This window comes from Myiozetetes cayanensis, unplaced genomic scaffold (genome assembly GCF_022539395.1).
Source record: "Myiozetetes cayanensis isolate MyiCay16 unplaced genomic scaffold, myiCay2020 scf13, whole genome shotgun sequence".
Lineage (NCBI taxonomy): Eukaryota > Metazoa > Chordata > Aves > Passeriformes > Tyrannidae > Myiozetetes > Myiozetetes cayanensis.
The window spans coordinates 20,649,885-20,670,122 of NW_026086937.1; the positions used below are offsets into that span (position 1 = coordinate 20,649,885).

General features: G+C 39.4%; 1 long non-coding RNA gene across 7 annotated transcripts in view; it reads left to right on the top strand.

The window, feature by feature from the left end:
- The first annotated feature begins 368 nt into the window (after nt 1-368).
- LOC126636138 (uncharacterized) overlaps nt 369-20,238 on the top strand; it is a 40,570-nt gene continuing 20,700 nt past the window's right edge. For 4 of the 7 annotated variants that reach the window (XR_007627910.1, XR_007627905.1, XR_007627907.1 and 1 more), the window contains exons 1-5: nt 369-507; nt 3,531-3,961; nt 12,963-13,042; nt 13,755-13,828; nt 19,295-19,488. This is a non-coding gene — a long non-coding RNA (uncharacterized LOC126636138). Of the gene's footprint in view, nt 508-3,530; nt 3,962-11,618; nt 11,699-12,962; nt 13,043-13,754; nt 13,829-19,294; nt 19,489-20,238 lie in introns of those variants that run through there. The other 3 variants (XR_007627909.1, XR_007627908.1, XR_007627911.1) reach the window with 3 other exon arrangements.

The following is a 20,238-nucleotide window of genomic DNA, read 5'->3' on the forward strand; positions in this document are numbered from 1 at the left end:
TTCTGAGGAAGTGCTTATGCAACTCCAGGGAATTAGCAATGTTTTTGGGAAAAAGAGCATCTTATTTGCCCAAACTTTTTTTTTTTCTCCTTTGAAGGTGGTAAATCTGGAATTTGGCTTGTTTTTCTGCTAAATGTAAAAACACAAAACTTTTCTGCTGTGAGTTTTCTTAGTCCAAACTTCTTGACACAGCTACTGGAATTTTGAAATATGTCCGACCTCTAAGGGCTTCAAGTTTCCCTGAATGCTTTTCTCCAATCTTACCTCAGGAATTCAATGGGATGAACAGGGGACTAAATCTGCTTTAGGGTGGGGTTGGTGGAACGTGGGCCTGTAGAGGCTGAGGAATCTCTACCTTCACAGGTATTAAAAATGTAACTGGATGTGACCACAGGGGACCTGATTTAACCTGGAAGCCAGCCCTGCCCTAGGGGAGAGAGTGGATCAGAGGGCCTGAAGAGATCTCTTCCCACCTAAATTGTTCTATGTGGTGACCTGTGGTTCCTGGTAAGAAATTTCATATTATCTCTTATTTTTAACTCTCCATTTATCCTAAACCTGTGTGTTTTTTTAATTACCTCCAACAGAAGCCCAAATGCCCTTGAAGGCTCTGCTTGGGATGAGAAGTCCTAAATACTCAGAGTTTAATTCTTCCTTGCCCTTATTCGTTCTGTTGAATGAATTATTCCCATCATATTAAATTTTTATGTAGAACTACTAATTCAGTGTTGATAATAATAATAGTAATAGTCTCCCTTGTGCTAAACCTCATCCTCAGAATATTTGGTTTTCCTAACCAAAGTTACACAAATACACCAAATATTTCTGGTTTACATGATTGATTTAGATAATTTATTACCTCCAAGGAAATACTGAGACGACTTTTACTCTCTAAGAGTGTCCTGATCTCTACGAGAAGTTTGCATTTGCTGTTTGTCTGGTTGGTTTTTTGTTTGGTTTTGTTTTGGTTTTCGTTTGTTTGGTTTTGGTTGGGTTTTTTTGGTGTGTTTTGGTTTGGTTTGGGTTTTGTTTTGTTTTGTTTTGGTTTGGGTTTTTTTGAGGGAGCAATTGATAAGTTTGTGTGGGTTTGGTTTTGTGGTTTTTTTACTACATTTCAATATGTGTTTAATTGGCGGACTGGGACTGCTCTAACAAATGTTACCTTTTAGGAAAATCAGTCTCTTTAAAAAATGCTCAGGTGTGTGGATAGTACACTATAATTCTAAGGTTATACATGGGCTGAAGAAAGTGAAAGGAATCCTTTAAAGACCTTCTAGTCTTGTAGGAGGACACCACATGCAATTTATCATATATCAGGTCTTGTCATTTAATCCAAATGCTGCTCCTTCCTTCTTTTCCTTCCTTTCTTTCCTTTCTTCCTTGCTTCTTTCCTTCCTTCCTTCCTCCCTCCCTCCGTCCCTTTATAAAATCCTAGACAAATTAAAATAAAATTAATCCAGATCTAAACCTTCATAAATGTTGAAAAAAAAATCGTTTAAATTGAAAATCAGAGTCTCCTATAGAAGGATTTTACATAAGATTTTGAGGGCTGAGCTCAGAGTAATAGAAAAAACACATGGTATCAACATGGTTTTTGCATTTTCCAGTGGTCACAGCATGGAATTAGCCTGGATGTTTCCCATTTTTTTTCTCCTGAGAAATTTTATCTGTGTGGTAACCCTAACGTGAGGTGACATAGGCAAAGTGTGTCACAGTGCCATTGGCTTTGATTATAACATTAAGACAGTAAAGTGGACCAAAAAGAAGAAGCCTAAATTCAGATCATGATTTCAGATGAAAAGATCTACCATCAAGTAGGGATTTAAATGTGAAAACGTAAAATATGCAGCAATGATGGATACAAGGATCTTCAACCACGGGGTTTTTTCCATATACAGAATGTACCCCCCCAAATTGTGGTGGCACCTGTAGGGGAGGTGAAATCACAGGTACAGATCAGAGCCTTGGGGAGGATGAACTGGTGATAGGACAGTGTTTGGGCATGTAAAGGCTGCTGCATCCTTGTCTTTACAGCAGAAAATGTAACAGAAATTTAACTTTTAGAACGGGCCTAAGCCCTGATTTTGAACCTTTTGGTGCTCTCTGGATAAATTACTGCTTATGAAAGGCTCCATTACCTCCTGGAGGCCTGACCATAAGCAGAAGCAGGAAAAGGAGAAGTGTTTTTTATCATTCCTTTGAGAAACACGGCACACTCACAGCACAGAGCAGGGATTGTCCATCGCTTTTCTCTGACACGTTATGGAAAAAAGAAAAGGCATTAGAGAGTCAGGTAAAGAGACTGATCTTGTTGAAACATTACATTGAAGCTAACAGCTTGTGTTAGAGGAATGCCATGCTTTATGCTCTGGGAAGCAGTTTAGTCCGTGACTCGTATGCAAGAGTTGGGAAATTTGAGTGCAGAATCCCCTACAATGCCTTGTGTAGGTGGTTTGAGCTGTAGGGAATCAGGGATAATGCTTAGTGTGATAGATCTTGGGTGGGACTTGCCCGTAAAACACAAATAAAATTACATTTCAGTACCAGAAATTCAGTGTTGAGCGCTCTCTCTTACCTAAAAAGAGATCAAAATTATCCCCAGGACTCATTTTGAATATTCATGGTTTGGTGGAGGTGCTGAAGTGTGAGATGCCTGCAGAGCTGGGACAGCTTTCAGTTCTATCATGAGGTATTTTGTCCTTAAAAAAATCTTCACAAAAGGTAGGAAGAAAGCTGATTGTTCTGGAATGACTCCAGTGCCAGCCCTTTCATATTGTTCAGCAGCAAAAATTACCAACTCCTACAGCTCTCTCCTTTTAAAAAGTCGCTGAATTCATCTCTGCTCTCAGAGACCAGACCATAAATACCAGTGCCTTAGATAGAGTCGATGCATCATTTCCCCTGACATGTCCTACAGCATCCACAGGTTTGGCTGGAAATGGTTTGGATGGCAATTTCAGGCTCTCAGCTCTGAAGCAGAGGTGTAGATCTTGTCAAGGCATTGAAAAGAGGGAGAAAGAAGTTGCTGAATGCACGAGAAAAGGATGGTTTATATGTTCTATTACTTCTCCTCGACTTGCAATTGTGTTTTTTTAATTGCTTCTCTTTGTTATTTGAACCACCATTGTTATCTGGAACTGGAGTGGTTTTTGCTTCATCTTGAGATCAGCCCTCAAGAGCACAGAATTCATTTCTCCTTTCCCAGCCATGAGCCACAATTTACCATTTACTGATCCTGTGTGTGTCTCTCCACAAACCCCACCCTAAAAAAGTGTCATTGCACCTTCAGTGACGTCAGATTTTTAACCTATAATCAGGAAAATACTGAGAGCTGTCAATATTCTTCAGCCTGCTTTAGTCACTGATAGCTGTTGAAAGAACACAGTGTTAAATGCAAATGGAAAAGTCTTGCTGCCATGTTCCCTAGGAAGTTATCAGCAATCACTACCCAAGCTTGTAAAACGTTAAATCACTTGTGAAAGGTGGGAGATTAATAAGAGGTGCTTTAATCTTCTCTTCACTCATTGCAGCTCAAACAACACGATGTGCAACGGGGAAGGAAGGGAGGAAACCCAACCTTTTTCCCCTTGAGCTGAATCCATCACTGCCTGAAAACAAAACTTCAGCAGAGTCACTGATGGTTCAGAAGGGCCCTGACAGATTAAATCAGTCCCAGGGCACATGTGGAACCATGTGGAACTCCTGGAAACCAGCTTCCAATCAGTGCAAACAGTTTTAACGAGTTCCCACCACAATCACCCCAAAGCTCAGTCCCTGCAGCAATCCGAGGTGGTCCAGAGCAGGACACACCATGTGCTGGGGCAGCTGAAGAGCTCACACACCAGGATTGACACAGCATTTCACCTCCTGCTCCATTTGAAATGTGTCTGAGTCAGATCTCGAATCAACACACTCGAAGCTCTGCTTGGGCTAGGAAAGAATGGGGGTTTAACTTTTCCAGGTAGGTGATTTCTCATATTCTATTTATATTCTACATAAGGCTTCTGGCTGTTCAAAATCCACTGGGACAATCCAGTCGGTCATTCAGGTCTCTGGTATTGGGAATTTTTAACTGTCAGCAGAGCAGGAGCCTTTCCCAGGCCCTAAAAAGCAGCAAAACTTCTTTCTGCACTTCTCTCCATCTGCCATCTTCAGTTTTCTCTCTTCCCAGGTCTCCCCACAGCAGACAATCACTGCCATTAAGACAAAGCACTTTCTTTCCCGAGGTGGGAAAGCTTGTACAGAGAAAAAGAAAAAAAAACAATGGGATATTTCTCTGCAAAGGGCACCTGTTTTACAGAGGATAGAGTGTTGCCAGATGAGCTTAGCAACATTATTAATCAATCTGTGGAGACATCTCTCTTATTTTTTCCCTTTGTAGGAAAAATCTTTAGAAGAAAACAATCCAGGCAGAGGCAGAGATAAAAAACTGCAGCAGCAGTTGAGGGGGCTACTTTTCTCCTTGATAAGTCGGCCCCGCTCTCTCCAGTAGAAATTCTTTAGGGAAAATATACTTTAAGTCGATACCAAAATACAGGTTTTGAGAGTTTGTGGGTTTATTTGTTGTTTAATGAAAGTTGATTATTTCTTTGAGGGGTTCCACTCCCCATTGTAGTAGTAGTAGTAGTAATAATAATAATAATAATCCTATTTAATTGTTTGGTCGTGTCAGGACCCTCGGTTGAAAAGCACCACCTTTACTGCAGGTGCCCACAAGTGGCAGTGAAAGACTCAGGGAATTTTCTGTGCTAATAATTTATTCTTTGCAGAGGTTTTCACTCAGCTGTTGGGAATTGTAGAGAAGTGCATATCAGTATATCAAAGCATTCCACAAACCCTGTAAAGCAGGGAGCTGACGCTTTATTGATGCTTATTTTAGACCGACAGAAAAACCGAGTGATTCACCCAGATTCCCCTGACAAAGGCTGCCCTTCCCCCCACGCCCCCCCTCCCCTGCACCTCGCTGTGGCTCCTCTGCATGTCCTCAGAAGGCATCTGGCTGCAAAGTTCTGCAGAATGAACAGAAAATGCTTCCACCAGTGTGGGATTTTTTTTGCCTTTCTTTGAGCTGCATCGATGAAAACTCCCGCTGCTGCCAGGGGGTTAGGATGGATGGATGCAGGATGCCCAGGCAAAGCCCACCCTTGACGGGGGCAAGATGCAGGATTTGATGTCTTACAACCCCTTGCAAAGGTACTTGAAATACCTGAATGAGCCCATTGAAAACTCAGGGTGAAAACTAAAGACAATCCTGAAGTTTTCTTCAGGGAAAAAAAAAAAAAAAAAAAACAACCACAACACCTCATTTTGGAACAAAACTAAGTAACTATTCCAGAGAGACAAAGACTTTTCCATAAAAGAGTCTTCCACATTCTTATTTTCTGCATCTCTAAAACAGAAAATACGTCATTGAAAGAAAGACAGTGTCACTTAACTCAAAAGAATATAAGTAAATAAAATACTTATTGTCCAGGCAATAGAGTAAAACATCTCAGAAGTACATTGAAACTACTGAGTGAGGTTGTTAAGAAACATTTGTCCACTGCAAAGACTGTTAATTTCTACTGGCACTACTATTGAAATGTCCCAAGGATGCCAGTAAAAAACCCAAATTTTGTATTCTTTTTTATTTCCATACAGTTTATAATTTTTACCAGTATCCTCATGAACTCTTTATTCCTTGTTTGTCGGGTTTTTTGACTGTATCACACTGGAAAGTGAGAGTGACAGGTAATAATTGTATAGGAAGGGCCTTCTTGACATTGTTATCATTGAGAGCATGAATACTAAAGTGAGTATAATAATGAAGTATAATAATAAAGTGAATATCTTTCTTCTCCTTGTGCTTATCAGTATTAGCAGCTCTTTCACAGTGGCTCCTTAAATTCTGTTTGCATATAATCTATAGATGGGCAGTGAGCCTTATTTTCAAACTGTGTAAGAGGGAAGATAGGATCAGACACTCACAAATTTCCATAGAAACCCATTTTTACATGTTAAATTTTCCTCTCCCTTCCTCAGCTGCTGGAGAATGAAACTGGTTTGGAAAATAGCTGTGTTCCTTCTGGCCCTGCTGCCATCAGAAATCCTTGGCCAGTCCTGTTTGCCACTGCCCTTGGTCACCAGAGAGCAAAGACTTTCAGAAAAGAAAAAGCAAAATCAATAGGAGTTTTATCTGATTTTCACTCAGATTAATTGCCTACCCATCCTTCCTTTCCAATCAGTTAAATTAATGGCTGAGAACCTGAACTGAAGGAAAACCAAACAAGTTTTGTACTGGAAAAGCTCTGAGACAAGGGGCAGAAAAAGGGAGGGTGCATAGAAAAATATGGAGAGTTCATAATATTGGATTAAATCCAGGGATTTGTGGCTGAAAGTGGATGAATGCACAGCATTTCTCTCAAGGGACAGGGAAAAAACCAAAAGAATAACAAGCAGAAATAAAATACAGGAGAGCAGGAGGGAGGGCAGCAATGCAGAATGGATTCTGAGAGACAGCAGATAACAAATTAAATATAAGTGAAATGTGAGGCTGTTAGGGGAAAATGCCACAGCTCTTTTGGAGTGCATTCCTCACGAGGGGAGAAGAGGGATAATGCACATTCCCATATCCTGCCTGTGATTATAAGCAGACTGTTGTGTGCACTGGGGGAGAACCACCAGGAATTGACGGTGCTGAGACGCTGGAGGTGGCCAAGCAAGAGGTGCCCGGACATTCCCTGCTAACAGGGTCCTTGAAAAGCCACTGAGGGTTTTCCAGTGATCTATGATGCTCAGAAGAGAATGAAAAGGATGCAGGAAATGATGCCAGGGAGAGTTTGGAGAGGGAAGATTCATTTAGCACCTGGACAGGACTATAACAACAGCCTTTTGTGTCGGTGTGTCGTGGCAGTGATTGACTCTTAAATTTGAGGGCTGAGGAACAACTGCTCTCCTTGCTGAGTAAGAGTTATGTGCTCAAAAGAATCATCAGAAACTCAAGAAGGAGCTGAACATCAGTTCAAATAGGTGTTATTTGCTGCACGACCCCGAATTTTCTCTCCTCCTCCACAATTCTCTCCATTTCCCAGCACTGTTTTTGTACCCAGTGAAGATATAGAAGCAAGTTTGTGTTAATCAGGAATCTAAACAAACATTTCATTTTTGGTCTCTGAATTCTGTCCTGCTCTGCAAGATTTCAAGGTAGGGAAGTGGAAGATAATTGTAGGGTTTTTGATAAGTCCTTGGTGTGCCTCAGAGATGATTCAATCTGTCAGACCAGCCCACTCCAAACAATCTGCACTGTTTGTGACACTTCAGATTATTTTCCAGTGTAATTAATATTTTCACCTCAAATACTTTGAAAACATTTCATAATTAGTTATTGGATGTCAACAAGAGTTAATTGATGAAGAGATCAACAAGTAGCATACAGTCCCTGTCTTAAAACTGTTATTTAAAGAGCTGAACACTTGGTATTGTATTCTGTAACAAACATGCTCAAAGCTCTCTTGCTGTCCTTTGGCACTTGGAAAAAGGAATCTCAAATCCTCTAAAACATCTGAATTTAAAACCAAACTGATGCCCAAACTCTTCCTTCACTTTCTGTTTCAACTTCCCATGCTCTTTGAGATTGGTCTCTTTACCCTTTGCCCCTTCTCTCCTTGACATCATTCCACAAATTCAAAGGGCAAGAGTTGGATGAAAAAAAGAAAATCAAGGAAAAAAATCTTGTAAAATGTGAGGGGTTCTAAATCTTCCAGTCATATTGGAAGTCGCCTTCTAGGCAAGCTACAATAATTTTTTAATTAAGATTTGTAATTTTGAAAGACATCCCACTGATAGGATCAGTTAGTCACTCCAGTTGGTTCAGATATCTCAATATATTTCTGGTTTCAAGTTTATAATTATGCTGGAAAACGCAATAACATTCTGTTGCATGATAGATTATACTTTTATGTGTTGAAAATTCAATATTCTTGAATAGCACTCATTTTTTACAGTCCTTTGGAAAGGAAGAGGGTGATGAAGCCCACAAACCCCTGCTTTCCTCAGCCTCCTTAATTCTGAGTGCTCGAGGCAAAATAGCTTCAAAATTACCTTGTAGATACTTTCTAAAATCCTCTCTCACATTTGTTTTCCACTCAGATCATACTTTTATTGCTGTGAAATAAATAAATACATTCATATTATGCATATAACGCTATGATTTCCTTTGAAGTGTTTCTTACAGGCAAAACTGCTTTGATAAGGGGATGTCTAAATGTTTACAGATTTTCACTAGAGCTACTCTGTGATGTTATCATATTATTTTCTCATACTGTTGGTTTTGTTTGGGCTTTTTGTTTGTTTGGTTTTTTTTCATTTGGTTTGTTTAATAAATACTAATTCATAGAATCACAGTCTGGTTTGGGTTGGAAGGGACCTTAAAAATCATCCAGTTCCACCCCCTGCCATGGGCAGGGACACCTTCCACTGGACCAGCTTGCTCAGTGCCCCATCCAATTCTTGGTGTTTTATTTGGGATTTAAGAGAAATAACATTTCTTAACAGAGTTAATTCATTTACTCTTCATTCCAAAGAGCAGTAATATAATAAATTATTAGAACAGATTTGGGTGCACAAATGGATAGAGAAGAAAACTTTTTATATCTTTGCTACTCCTCTGAGCAGTTCTTAATTTCACTGTTTATCCACTTGGAGGCTCAGTCCACCAGCCTTTTGAATTATTAAATGTTCCAGCCAAGATGGATGGGGTCTGGAGCAACCTGGGCTAGTGGAAGGTGTCCCTGCCCCTTCATTTCAGGGGCTTGCAATGAGATGAACTTTAAGATCCCCTCCAACCCAAACCATTCTGGGATTCTCTGAATTATTTTCCAGCAGCTCTTCCCCCCCTGGCAGCCCTACATGATCCATGTGTGAAATGGGGGCCTTACCCCCCAGAAAGGCACAGCAGAGCTGTTGTGGCTGCTGTGAGGACGAGATAAGGACAGCAAAATCCAAGCAGGGCAGTTCACATCAGGCTGCAAAATCTCCTGCAAAAGTAGAATAGTTTTGCCTGAACCCAACTGCAGATTGCTGCCACCACGGTCTGGGCAGCTTAAAGCAGAGTTGATTATCTCCCCGTGACACTGCAGTAGCTTTGCACTGCTACTTTTTTTTTTATCTGTTCCTCCAGGATTTCCATTGGTTTTGATAGGAATTAAACCAGCTTTTTGCTGTTTCCCTTTGTATCCTGACTCTTTAAAGATGTAGAGTCAGGATCAGGGGGTTGGTCCTGGTGGAGCTTTGCACCCCACTGGCTTCATCCACATCCTTCCCTCAACTTCTGCTTCATAGCTGAGCTCCTCTTAGACACTCCACTTTAAATAAAAATAAATAATAGCCCCTAAGCCTTCCCTTTTGGAAGAAACTCCTCATTAATATTTGTTCATATTCAGGAGATGTTTGCTTCCTAAAGACAGTTGACATTTAAAATTCAATCAATTATAATCTCCCCTCGAATTTTGTGCTAACAGAATCAAGCACAGGCAGCGCACAATGGTTAAATTATAAAACAATTAGGAATAATAGCTCCTTTAGGTCATAATGTTGTTAAACAAAATTAGGCTTTGCATTAATTGTTTCAGATGTTTCAAACTGACAACTATTTCAAGTCAGACTTCAACAGGTTTTGAGCTCAGATTTTGCACGTTAGGAATAGGTGGTTTCACATATGAAGAACAGCTGGTTTCTAATCTCTGGGTATTTTATCCATGTGATTCACTTACTTGATTCTTTTTTGCACTTTTTAAGGAAAAAATATTTTGTCTGAATATGGCAGGAAAGGCCAAGAATAATGTGAAATCCATAATAATAAAATAATGTGAAATGAAGTGAGAATTGCTTAAATTTTTTAAAAGCAAATTAACTAAAATTTAATTACATTAGAAATTCAATTTAAAAATAAAAAACCTCTCAATGTTTTATTGTTAAATTTTGAAAATGAGCATGGATTTGTCATTAGGCAGGGAACTGTTACAGATTACTGTTTATATCTGAACTAGGAGTCCTCTGTGACAAAAACTTTGAGTAAAGCTGGGATTTCTTTCCTTTTTTTCAACAGCCAGTACACACAAACAGCCAAGGTGTTTTATTAAATGCTTCATCTTCAAAAATCAGTAGTTACACAGTGAAACCATCTTGACTGTTTTCCCCAGCCATCTACTGGGAGTGAAGAAATAAGAGAAGAATATAAGAACATTAAATTGAGTGAGTCCTGTAGTTAAAGGTTTTGTAAACTTACTTTACAGGTTGTATGAGCTCCAGAGAGACTGTTAGAACCTGAGTCAAGGCAAGACAGTTTTTACTGGAAATCATATATTTTGCTTATCACAGAAAAGTATATTCCTGCTGCAAAAACATTTATTCTTTCTACAAAAATGTTTGGACTTTTCCCCCCAAACACGAATAAACTTTCTGACTTGTTGGTTTTTTTTTTTTATTATTACAAATGAAATGCGACATTTAGTGTTTCCCCCTCTCCCTGGCAAATCTCAGTTTTTACCAGTTCACCAGAAGAGTTAACTAGAAGAGTTTTTTCCTCCCTTTTTAGTACTTTTGTGCTTCTTTTAGAGCTGATCTACCTGAGTTGGAGTAGAATAACTGAGCTCGCTCACTACTTGAACTCAGGACATTTATGTCATGATAAGGAAGATAAAAATTAACTAACTAAATAATAATAATAATAATAATAATTACAATAGCCCCAAAATATCTTAGCAGCCCCTTACACTGTAGGGATGTTTAAGCAGCACTGAATATAACCCCAAAGAGGCTGCAAAGTCCTCCTGGAGCTCTTGGAATGTGTCTTAATGGGTGAATGTCTGTGCCTTGAAAATTTTTTACAGCAAATTTCATTCCAATTTTAAAAGAATTTCCTGTCCCTCTCCCAGTCTGGATGATGTGGCTCTGTGCAGACCCCTCACAGCCAGCTCTGATTTGTCCTGGCACCTTCTGGCAGAGCCATCACGTTATAATGAGCTTCAAGTCTCATCAGGTTAAAAATCTTGTACAGCCCCATCCATGGGAGACGTCAAAGGCCTCTTGAACCCTCTCTCCTGACCTTGGAGGAATTACCTCGTGTCTCTGTGTATCCAAAATTTCTGTGGTCACTGGGGAACCTTTCAGAGGGCAGTTTTAACCAGTTCTAAGGTGTTTTATCGCTGCTATCACTGTGGTAGCCTCTCCAGAGCTGTGACAATTTGTTGTCTCCTCAGGTTCTACCACAGCAGGTGGCACCTGCAGGAGAGCTCTTCAAAAGGCAAATGGCTTAATGAAGGAAAGGGGTGGGGGAGAGAAGAAAGTTTGCATAATTAAACCATTACACCGAGGGAGAACAATCAGCTAATCTCGGTGATAAGCAGGGTTTGGGTTTAAGCCAAATTGTAGCCCTAAAAAAGCTTTAGCGTGCTGATAGGTCCTGTCTTCTGTCAGCAGAGGGGAGGTAAGTCTAACCCTCATTGTTTTAATGTTTTTTTGCAGCCCTGCCCAGGGCTGGGAGCCACAGAGGATGTTCAGCACCTCCAGCTCCTGAGCAGTGACTGGGAAAGCAGCTCCTGATTGCAGAGTCTCCCTTCTCCCTCCCCACTGGTGTGTCCCTAAGAGTAACACTGGGACTGACTTGGAGATATTGAAGTTGAAGAGTTCTTTTACAAGGGAAAGATGTATTAAAAAAAATGTAAGATGGCCATGGGGTCCCCATTCTCCAACTTTTCCTCTTTCCTCTTGAAACAGCCTGACTAGCTGATGTTTCTTGCCTATTTTTCTCAGATCTGAGGTTCCTGTTAATAAATACAAATTTACATATGACTCTGACTAAATCTTGAGAATTTCCCCTTAGACACTCAGTCAGAGACTCTTCCCCTTTTTAGGATAAGGGGAAGATTGTCTTCCTTGTAATAAATCATATGCAGGCTCCAGGCAGGCACTGAAATATGTGTAAGGCATTGGTCATGTCTTGATCCAATTTGTGTTAAAATTTAGAGACAAAAGCTACCTGGGCAGAGCATGTTTTGGGCCAGGCTTTAGATGGACTTCTTAAAGCTTTGCTGGGAGCAGGATTTAACAGAGCACAGATTTCACATAAAGTATTGATCTCACAACTCCCTAACTCGGAGTTTTACTATCTTTAATCAACCTAAACCCCATGTAGTTATTTTTCTCCTCTGATTTGACAAGCAGGCTCACATTAAGGTAGAAGGGTTATTAATACTGTGAGATGAGCTCAATGTATTGCAAGGCATTAGAGAGAGAGACGGCCAGAAAAATAAAAAGGTGCTATTATGGGAACTGCAAGCCCAGTTTATTGTGCTGCCTTGCTGAAAAGAAAACCCAGGGAGCAGCTGAAATTGTTCACAGTGTATATTATCAAGGGACAAATCTCACGCACTTTGAGTTCAGCTGTTGCCACTTGCACCAAAGAGGTGATAAAGTGAAATATGAAGGGCCACAGAGCCATCAGCCTCCTGCCCAAAGCACATAATGCCTGCCTTTCACCAAAGCAAGTGGCACAATATATTAATGGTGTTTAGCCAACCAAAAGAACCAGTGGACTTTCACTCAGGTTCTCCAGTCACTTTTATGTGAGCAGTGAAATAGTGTTTTCAAAAGTTTGAAAGAGATGTATCTTGGCAATCCCTGGGAATGGCTTCTCTGCTGAGCTCTGCTGTGATTTATATGAATTAGTATCAGTCTGGCTTGGCTGGGAAATTAAATACTTCGAGTCCCAAGATGTTCAGGTAACTTTTATTCTTAATTTTCTTTTGATAGGTGTAGTGAGTACATTTAAAAGTGGAGCAGTCATTCGAATTTTTCACAGAAAGTACAACTATAGATTTTTCTCTCCTTTAGTCCTTAGTGCTTTTTTTTTTTCCCCCCTTTTCATGTAATAAAAGCTGACTACTTCCTTTCTCCATCAAACATGCTGTATATCTGCCTTTCAGAGGAATTTCAAAGGAATTGTGCTGTGCCTGTTTAGGAAAATGTGTAGAAAATGGCCATCTGCAGTCCTGCTTTTCCCCTTGTGAGTATTCCAAGATTCTTGTAAAAGGGAAAAAATTAACAGATATTTATTTAATAACAGATTGTAGTAAGATTTGTCATGCCTGGATGTGTGTGGGTTTGAGGTTTTTAGTTGTGGGGAGTTTTTAGGGGGTTTTTTGGGGTTTTTTTGGTACTGTGGTTGGTTTGGTGGTTGTGGGTTTTTTTGATGGGGAGGGAATTCAGTGAACAAACTGGCACTATTGAAAACTAATAAATTCTCTGCTAGGATAAAATGCTGCATTTTTTTTTAATAGTCTAATCATGTCCAAATCCACCACTACACATTTCTCAGAGCAAGGAAAAATAACTAAAATTCTATCTCTGTACCAGATTGCAGAGACCTAGTGCTGTGTTGTGGGATTTTGTTCAACAGCAGGATTTGATTTAGAAGCTGGAAATGCTCTAAAAGTGAGAAAGCAGAATTTTGTGTTGGTGGGAGATATATCAGGGTGTTTTTACCATTAGCTTGTCTCTGACTTTCATTGGCATATCCATAACTTTTGTGACTATGTGAGGGAGAAGCAGTAAAACTGCATCTTTCTGGCACTGAGATAATCTGAGACAAAACAATTAGAGAGGAGCATTCTTCAAATATTTCATGGAGCTCTTGTTCTGGTGCAAATATTGTGATGTCCCATCACTCCAGGTGATGGACTCTGACATTCTGTGATATTCCGTTTTTTTTAATCCAGGAATGGGCAGAAACACCTTCCTAAGGCCTTGGGGGAATGATTCTGTCTCTTGGAAGAGCAGCCATCAAGTTCAGGTTTTATTTTTCATTTATACTTTAAATAGTGGATGCAGTTCCAAGGTTTTCTGTGTAGGTTCTCCTGTGGCATTTTCAAAGCCAGATATGACTGTAAACAGTTTGGAGGTTTTTATTTTTGAATCAAACTCTGTGCCTGAATCCAAAAAGATGGGGAAAAACAACTTTTGGCTAAATTTAACTGAAAGCTAGACTTTAATCCTGTTGCTAATTTGGATGATAAGGCTCAAAGGAAGTGTAAGAAGTCAGTGAGTTTGTCCTCTTGGTCCAGGGCAGGATCTGCTTTCCTGACGTCTTTCTGAGGAATTTTTATGGAATCTCAGTCCCTAAATCCTCCCCAAGCCCCTCCCTCACATGAAGTGCAGCAAAGAGCTGTCACGATACAGATTACTGCCACTCAAGCCAAAGAACTCATCTGCTGTTATTCTTTTTTTTTTTCCTGCAAACACTACAGAAACATATTTATTGTTTTTTACAGAACAGTTAGTAAAGCATAGATTTATTTTTTGTAGAACAAGAAACAGTTACAGTTTGGGGGTTTTAGTCTATTTATTTGTTTATTTATTTATTTATTTATTTATTTAAAATTCCCTGCATATAAAGGCTTTTCTGAACCTGTTACATTACATACAGTGAGTCACTGTCTTATGGTTTTCATACAGGAACAAATTTAAATAACTGCTACACCTGATGATTTAAATTAGGAAAGACTTTAACAGTCCCCTGCCAAAGAGTGATGGAAATTATTAGAAGAAAAAACACCTGAGTGGGGACAGAGCAGCTTGCACAGAGCTAAGTAAGTTGAAGTCAGGGTGAATTCGTGGCTCAGGTTCCATGGGATGTAGTTTTGTGTTATTCACCAGCTGGTCAGAGAATCCCAGGATGGTTTGGGTTGGAAGGGACCTTGAAGATCACGTTTTTCCAGCTCCCCTGAGGTGAGCAGGGTAAGCTTCCACTAGACCAAGTTCTTCATTCTTCAAAGTACAGGAATATCTGCACTCATTTTTACAGTCCTGCAAGATTTTTGCAATATATAACTGAAAAAATGACTGACAGGGGGTATTTTTTATCAATCTGAAATACAATGGGAGCTTTTCATGTGGCAGAAGCAACCAGCACCCTCCAGGGCCGTGGGTGCAGCATGAGACTGGAGGATATCTAATGGACCATGACTGATACTTTCTCCAAGGGGTTTTGGTGTCCTTGGAAGGTTTCATGGCAGAAATTGTGCTTTTTGTGGGATACAGTGAGATCCCAGCGCTGGGCAGCATAAATAACTGTGCGTGTCAGGCTCACATCTCACCCCCTCATAATCCAGGGCTGTTTGGACACCGAGGAAGAATACAATTTATAACAATCCATCAGCCCTGCTTCTGCAAACCATTCTGGATTAGACTCACACTGTTTGCTCAATTTGCTTGGCTCCAGGCTGGAGTGAGGAGCCTCTTACAACCCCCCTGGAACAGTGTCTGGTAAATAGCATAATTTGTTACATGGCAGAGAGGGGAAAGGGAGGTTTGTGGTGGAGAGTTCTATCAATAAGTGCTTCAGTTTCAATCACAGGTGCATTGCTTTTTTATTTCTTCACATAAAGTGATAATGAAGAATGATGACCTCATGTCTAGACCTAAGCTTTTAACTTTGTTGCAGCTCTGGGGGCTTTAATGTTTTTCAAAAAGCAATCAATCAAGTGCCAAAACCTCTCTGGCTAATTACCTCTGAGACTTTCTAAACTCTCCATTCTTTCCTCCTAGAAATGTAGTATTTATAAATTGCTTTGCTGAAGCACAAACTGGGTTATGGCCTGTTCTCCTCTCCACCTTGTTTTGCTTCTGCTCTGTATTTAGTGGAAGGGCTGATGTTGGGAATCTCAGCTTTGGACAGTGTTTCTTTCTCTCTCATCATTGTTTCCTCCTGAACACTGCTGGGGAAAAAAAAGCATATTTATCTCATGATATAAGAATATCTATTGTGAGTATCTTGGGGAGGGGAACGTGAGAAATGTAACTCTTGAACATTCAGTCACCCAAAGACCTGGTGTGGCCCAGATCTGGTGAGATGAATTTCAACAGTGGTTTATTTGACTAAATCTGAGATTTCTTTGAATTCTCAATCAACCTAGAGGTGTTTCAAACAGAAAAATATGTAATAAAGATTTTAAACAATGAGAGAAAGAAAAGAAAAAAGCTGTAATGGACTTCTGGAAGTCTAATAGTTCAACTTTCTGCTTCAAGTAGGCAAACCTCAGAGCTACATCAGAGAGATCAAGGATTTGTTTGGGCAACCATTCCAAGATCAGTTCTGTCACAGTGAAGAGCTTTTTTGATCAGTCTCTGTCTACCTGCTTAATATCTATTTGCAATTGGATACCACAGACCACCAGTGCAAAGATCTCAGCAAGAGTCCAAGTGAGCTAGAAGTGAGTTACACAAGATGCTGCATCTTTTACATCTTTATGTTTTGGTCCAGCTACTTGAATATATTGATCTTTTTTTCTAGTGCTTCCAAGGACTTTTTCACCAGAGAGAGAATATTTGCAAATGTTCCAACACCCAGTGGCTGGAGCTAGGTGATCTTTAAGGTCCCTTCCAACCCAAACCATTCTGTGATTCTATATAATGTTTCTATTTTGACCAAAATGAAAATGTATAATAATAATAATAATAATAATATCATCTAAGTATAGGTGGCTAAGCTTCACTCAGTTGATTTTGGGAGTTAGTAGCTTTTCTGTAAACATTGTCTTTAGTGGAACAGATGAAATGACAAACCTTACATTTCAGCTTGAAGTGGTGCTCACACTGGGGAAGTCTGACCAGAAGCATCACTTGTGAGAAACCACAGGACAAGAATATGATTGTGGTCCAAGAGACAACACTGCTAAAAAGCTTTCACTGCACAGAAAGAGTCTACCAAGGCAGAAATAAACCCAAGATCAAAGCATGTGAGGTGAGGATCTGCAGCCAACCCCATCCCTCTGTTGGACAACAAGCAAGGAAACCCTCAAAGCACAGGGGATGGAGCTGATTGTACAAGAGAGCATCAAATATCAAAGCATAATTTCCATGTTATTGCTAAGAAAAAGTCTCCAAAAAGCAATGAAATAACTCTGGATTCAAAAGCCAAAAAGCAAAAATGTCTGTGCTATTTTAAGCCGCTTATGTGTCATTTTAAGCCCCTAAATAATCACCCCCTACAGCCACAAAAGAAGAGCATGGAGAAGGCAATGAATATGTGAACAGTTTATAGAGAATCTTTTATATAAATCCTTTATGTGATGCAAAAGGAGAGTCTCCACAGGAGGTTTCGTGTGACATCAGAGAACGTGAAGAATTTCTGGTGGCTCCATTTCAAACCCCAGCACTGTGAACCTGCAGGACTCTCAGTTCTCTGCCAAACAGAAGCAGATTTTGAAATGTCAGGATATTTATGGAAGGGAGCAATACATACATTTTTGTACAGAGAGGAGCTGTTTCCTTCTGTTTGGATTTGAAGTATTCAGCTGTAACCACTGGGCTGTACAAGTGCATCTACCTTGGTTTTTAACCACAAGGGTATTTCCTTCCAGCTGAATTTTTGTATAACCCTGCAAAGACCGAACATTAAACAGATCACAGGATAATTCGGATTGAAAGGGACACAAAGAGGATATTCAGTCCAAATTCTTGCCTAGAATAATTGGTGTGCACATTTTCTTGTCAGTCTACACATAAGTGAGAAAATTCCGATATTTTTGCTTTATGTTTTTTCCAAAACTCAGCATCGTCCTGCACAAACACTTCTGAAATAACAACTGGAGAAAAAAACCCACTGAGCTGTTCTATTAATACATTTAATATATGTAATAGTTTTTGTGACAGTGAGACTTAAAATGATGAAGGGCTTGAAGCTGATCATTAATTTAAATACAATGAAGTAAACACGCAGTTTGTAATCAGATGAAGGATTTTTTTCTCCAAATAAACTGAAGTATAACTCTAATGTTCTTAGAACATCAACAAAATCAGGGAATGATTGCAACTGGCATTTATAACAAGCACTAGTTATGGTTGATGTATGAGATAATTATAATGCTTTGCAGGAAAATCTAATAAATCCCACAACAGTTCCTCTGTAAAACCTATTTTTATGGAAATTAGGGTATGAATATCACATCTATTACAGCAAGAGGGCTGCACAGGCAGTTCTGACAGCCTCAATCTAAGGCAGTGTCCACTCCTGAAAGGTAATTGTTTCTGAAGTTCTGCACACAGAAAATATCTGGTGTTCCATTTTCTGAAAGGAAGGTTTAATATTAAAATATGAAAATCTTTATCATTTGCTTGATGAACTTTTAAAGAGTCGTCCCTGTTTTGATACAGAGGTTTAGAGTCTGGACAAATCATGGTGGGTGTAGTTTTTGGGAATCAAGAATGCACCAGGAGTACTAGTTTGAGTTAAATTTCTGATTTATCCAGAATTTTATTATTTATAATATTTGGTCTGATTTATGGCTGTTTTAGAGTTAAAATGAGCAACTCCTTTTATTTTTATTCTAAGTTAAATTGGAAAATCCCCCTTTTTTTTTTTTTTTTTTTTAAGAGATTACTAAACTGGAGTTACTTTTGATTTCCACAGCCCAAGGATGGAAACCTTGTCCTCAGTCTTCCATTTACGGTCCTTTAGCTTTCATGGATATGAAAAGCAAAAGACAGACTACCCTCTAGAGGGCTGACAGATGATTGTGAGAATAACCTGTCATTCCTAATCTTGGTTTTAAAGTGTTTCTTGAATGCTTCAGGTCCCTTTTTTTTTTTTTTTTTTTTTTTGCCTGGGAATGCTCTTCAAGTTTTCATCTCTGAGAGATGATGGAAAGTTATTAATATGACTTTATGGTTGTCAGAGCTCCCCAAGGACAAGCTTTCAGTATTAGATATCCAAGATAGGCATCTCTAATCCATTTTGCATCAAACCAGGGCTGCATTTGCACATTTGGAAGGGTTAGAACCAGTGGCTTGATGCAGAGGCCGAATTTCAAGTGCTGTAGCAAATGGCTCTGGAAAACATCCCAAAAAGTCCCAAACATTCTCAAAAAGTCACCTAAACATCTGCTTAACCGTGGACATTGGGTTGCTCTGAAAGCCACAGAACCAGGGGATTGCTCAGGGGCTTCCCGGAGTCAGAGGGGATTTAGAAACTCAGAAGCAGGTCCTGTGAATTAAGTGAATCTCAGCCCTGAGAACTGTCAATAAGCTGATATTTTAGCTTTAGTTATAATTTTGATCACCAAAATCTTAGGACTTCTAAAGTAAAGATGAGTAAAAAATACCCTTCAAGAAAGAACGCTGGCAGACAGAACAACTTGGAGTAGATGTGCCCCTGGAAACAAGATTCACCTTCAACTTCAATTAATATTTCTGCTTGATCCCAGTTGCTCAACTTGCAATATATTTTCTTCTTTAAGGTTTTTTTTTTTTTCCCATTCAGTCTTCTCACTCCAAACACTTCTTGCACAGCTGACTCAGATGTCCTATTCCCCTGACGTGTGGCAACACTTTTGTCCCGAGGAAGAAAGAAATAGAATAATTAAAAATAATGCGGAATTTTAATAAATCTTTCCGTAAGATCCTCAGTTTTTGACTTGGAGAAGCTGACACGCTGTCTTCACTCGGGTCTTGAAGGTATTAATTCCCTTTGAGTCATTCTCTAAGCCTTTTGTTAGAGTTCCTCTTCTGTACCTGCTTTTTTTTGAGAGAAGCCATTTCCCTACAGAATAAGAAATTTCCAAATGAGAAGTGATACGAATCTTTGACGAGCCAAGTGACTACCACATGAAAAGAAGATAATGGGATATATTTTATCTGGATTGAGAAGCATCTGCCAAGCACATCTCAGAGGAGCTGTCTGTTAAGGAGAGTTTAGAATAGATTGTTTACCCCATTAAATATCAGCAGAAGCTCTGCTTTTGCATTGATTTCCTCTATCTATATTCTCAGCTGGGAAAGCACAAAAGGATTTCAGAGAGAAACAAGAAAATATTACAGAGTCATGTAGGAACTGGAAGAAAAATCAGACCTGTGTTTTATTGCAGCAAATTCTTTGCTGTCCTGTGTTTTCACTCTCCTGGTAATTTTCCCTACACAGTGTCTGTAATTAAAGAGAAGGATTAGGGTCTGGATACAGAACCTGTTACTACTGGGAATTGTTTTTTCAATAAGATTGAAATCCAGCCCATGGATATAGTTTTATCCAAGGAAGGAAATAAAGACCAGGTTGCATTTCAGTTGGGGAGGGGGATTTTTATTTCTTTGGTTTGGGTTTGTTGAAGTTTTTTTCCATTAATAATATAGATCTCTAGTTTCTCAAAAATATGAACATTTATTAAGGAGACAGATCAATTAAATTAGTCACACGCTCAACCATGCTGATAA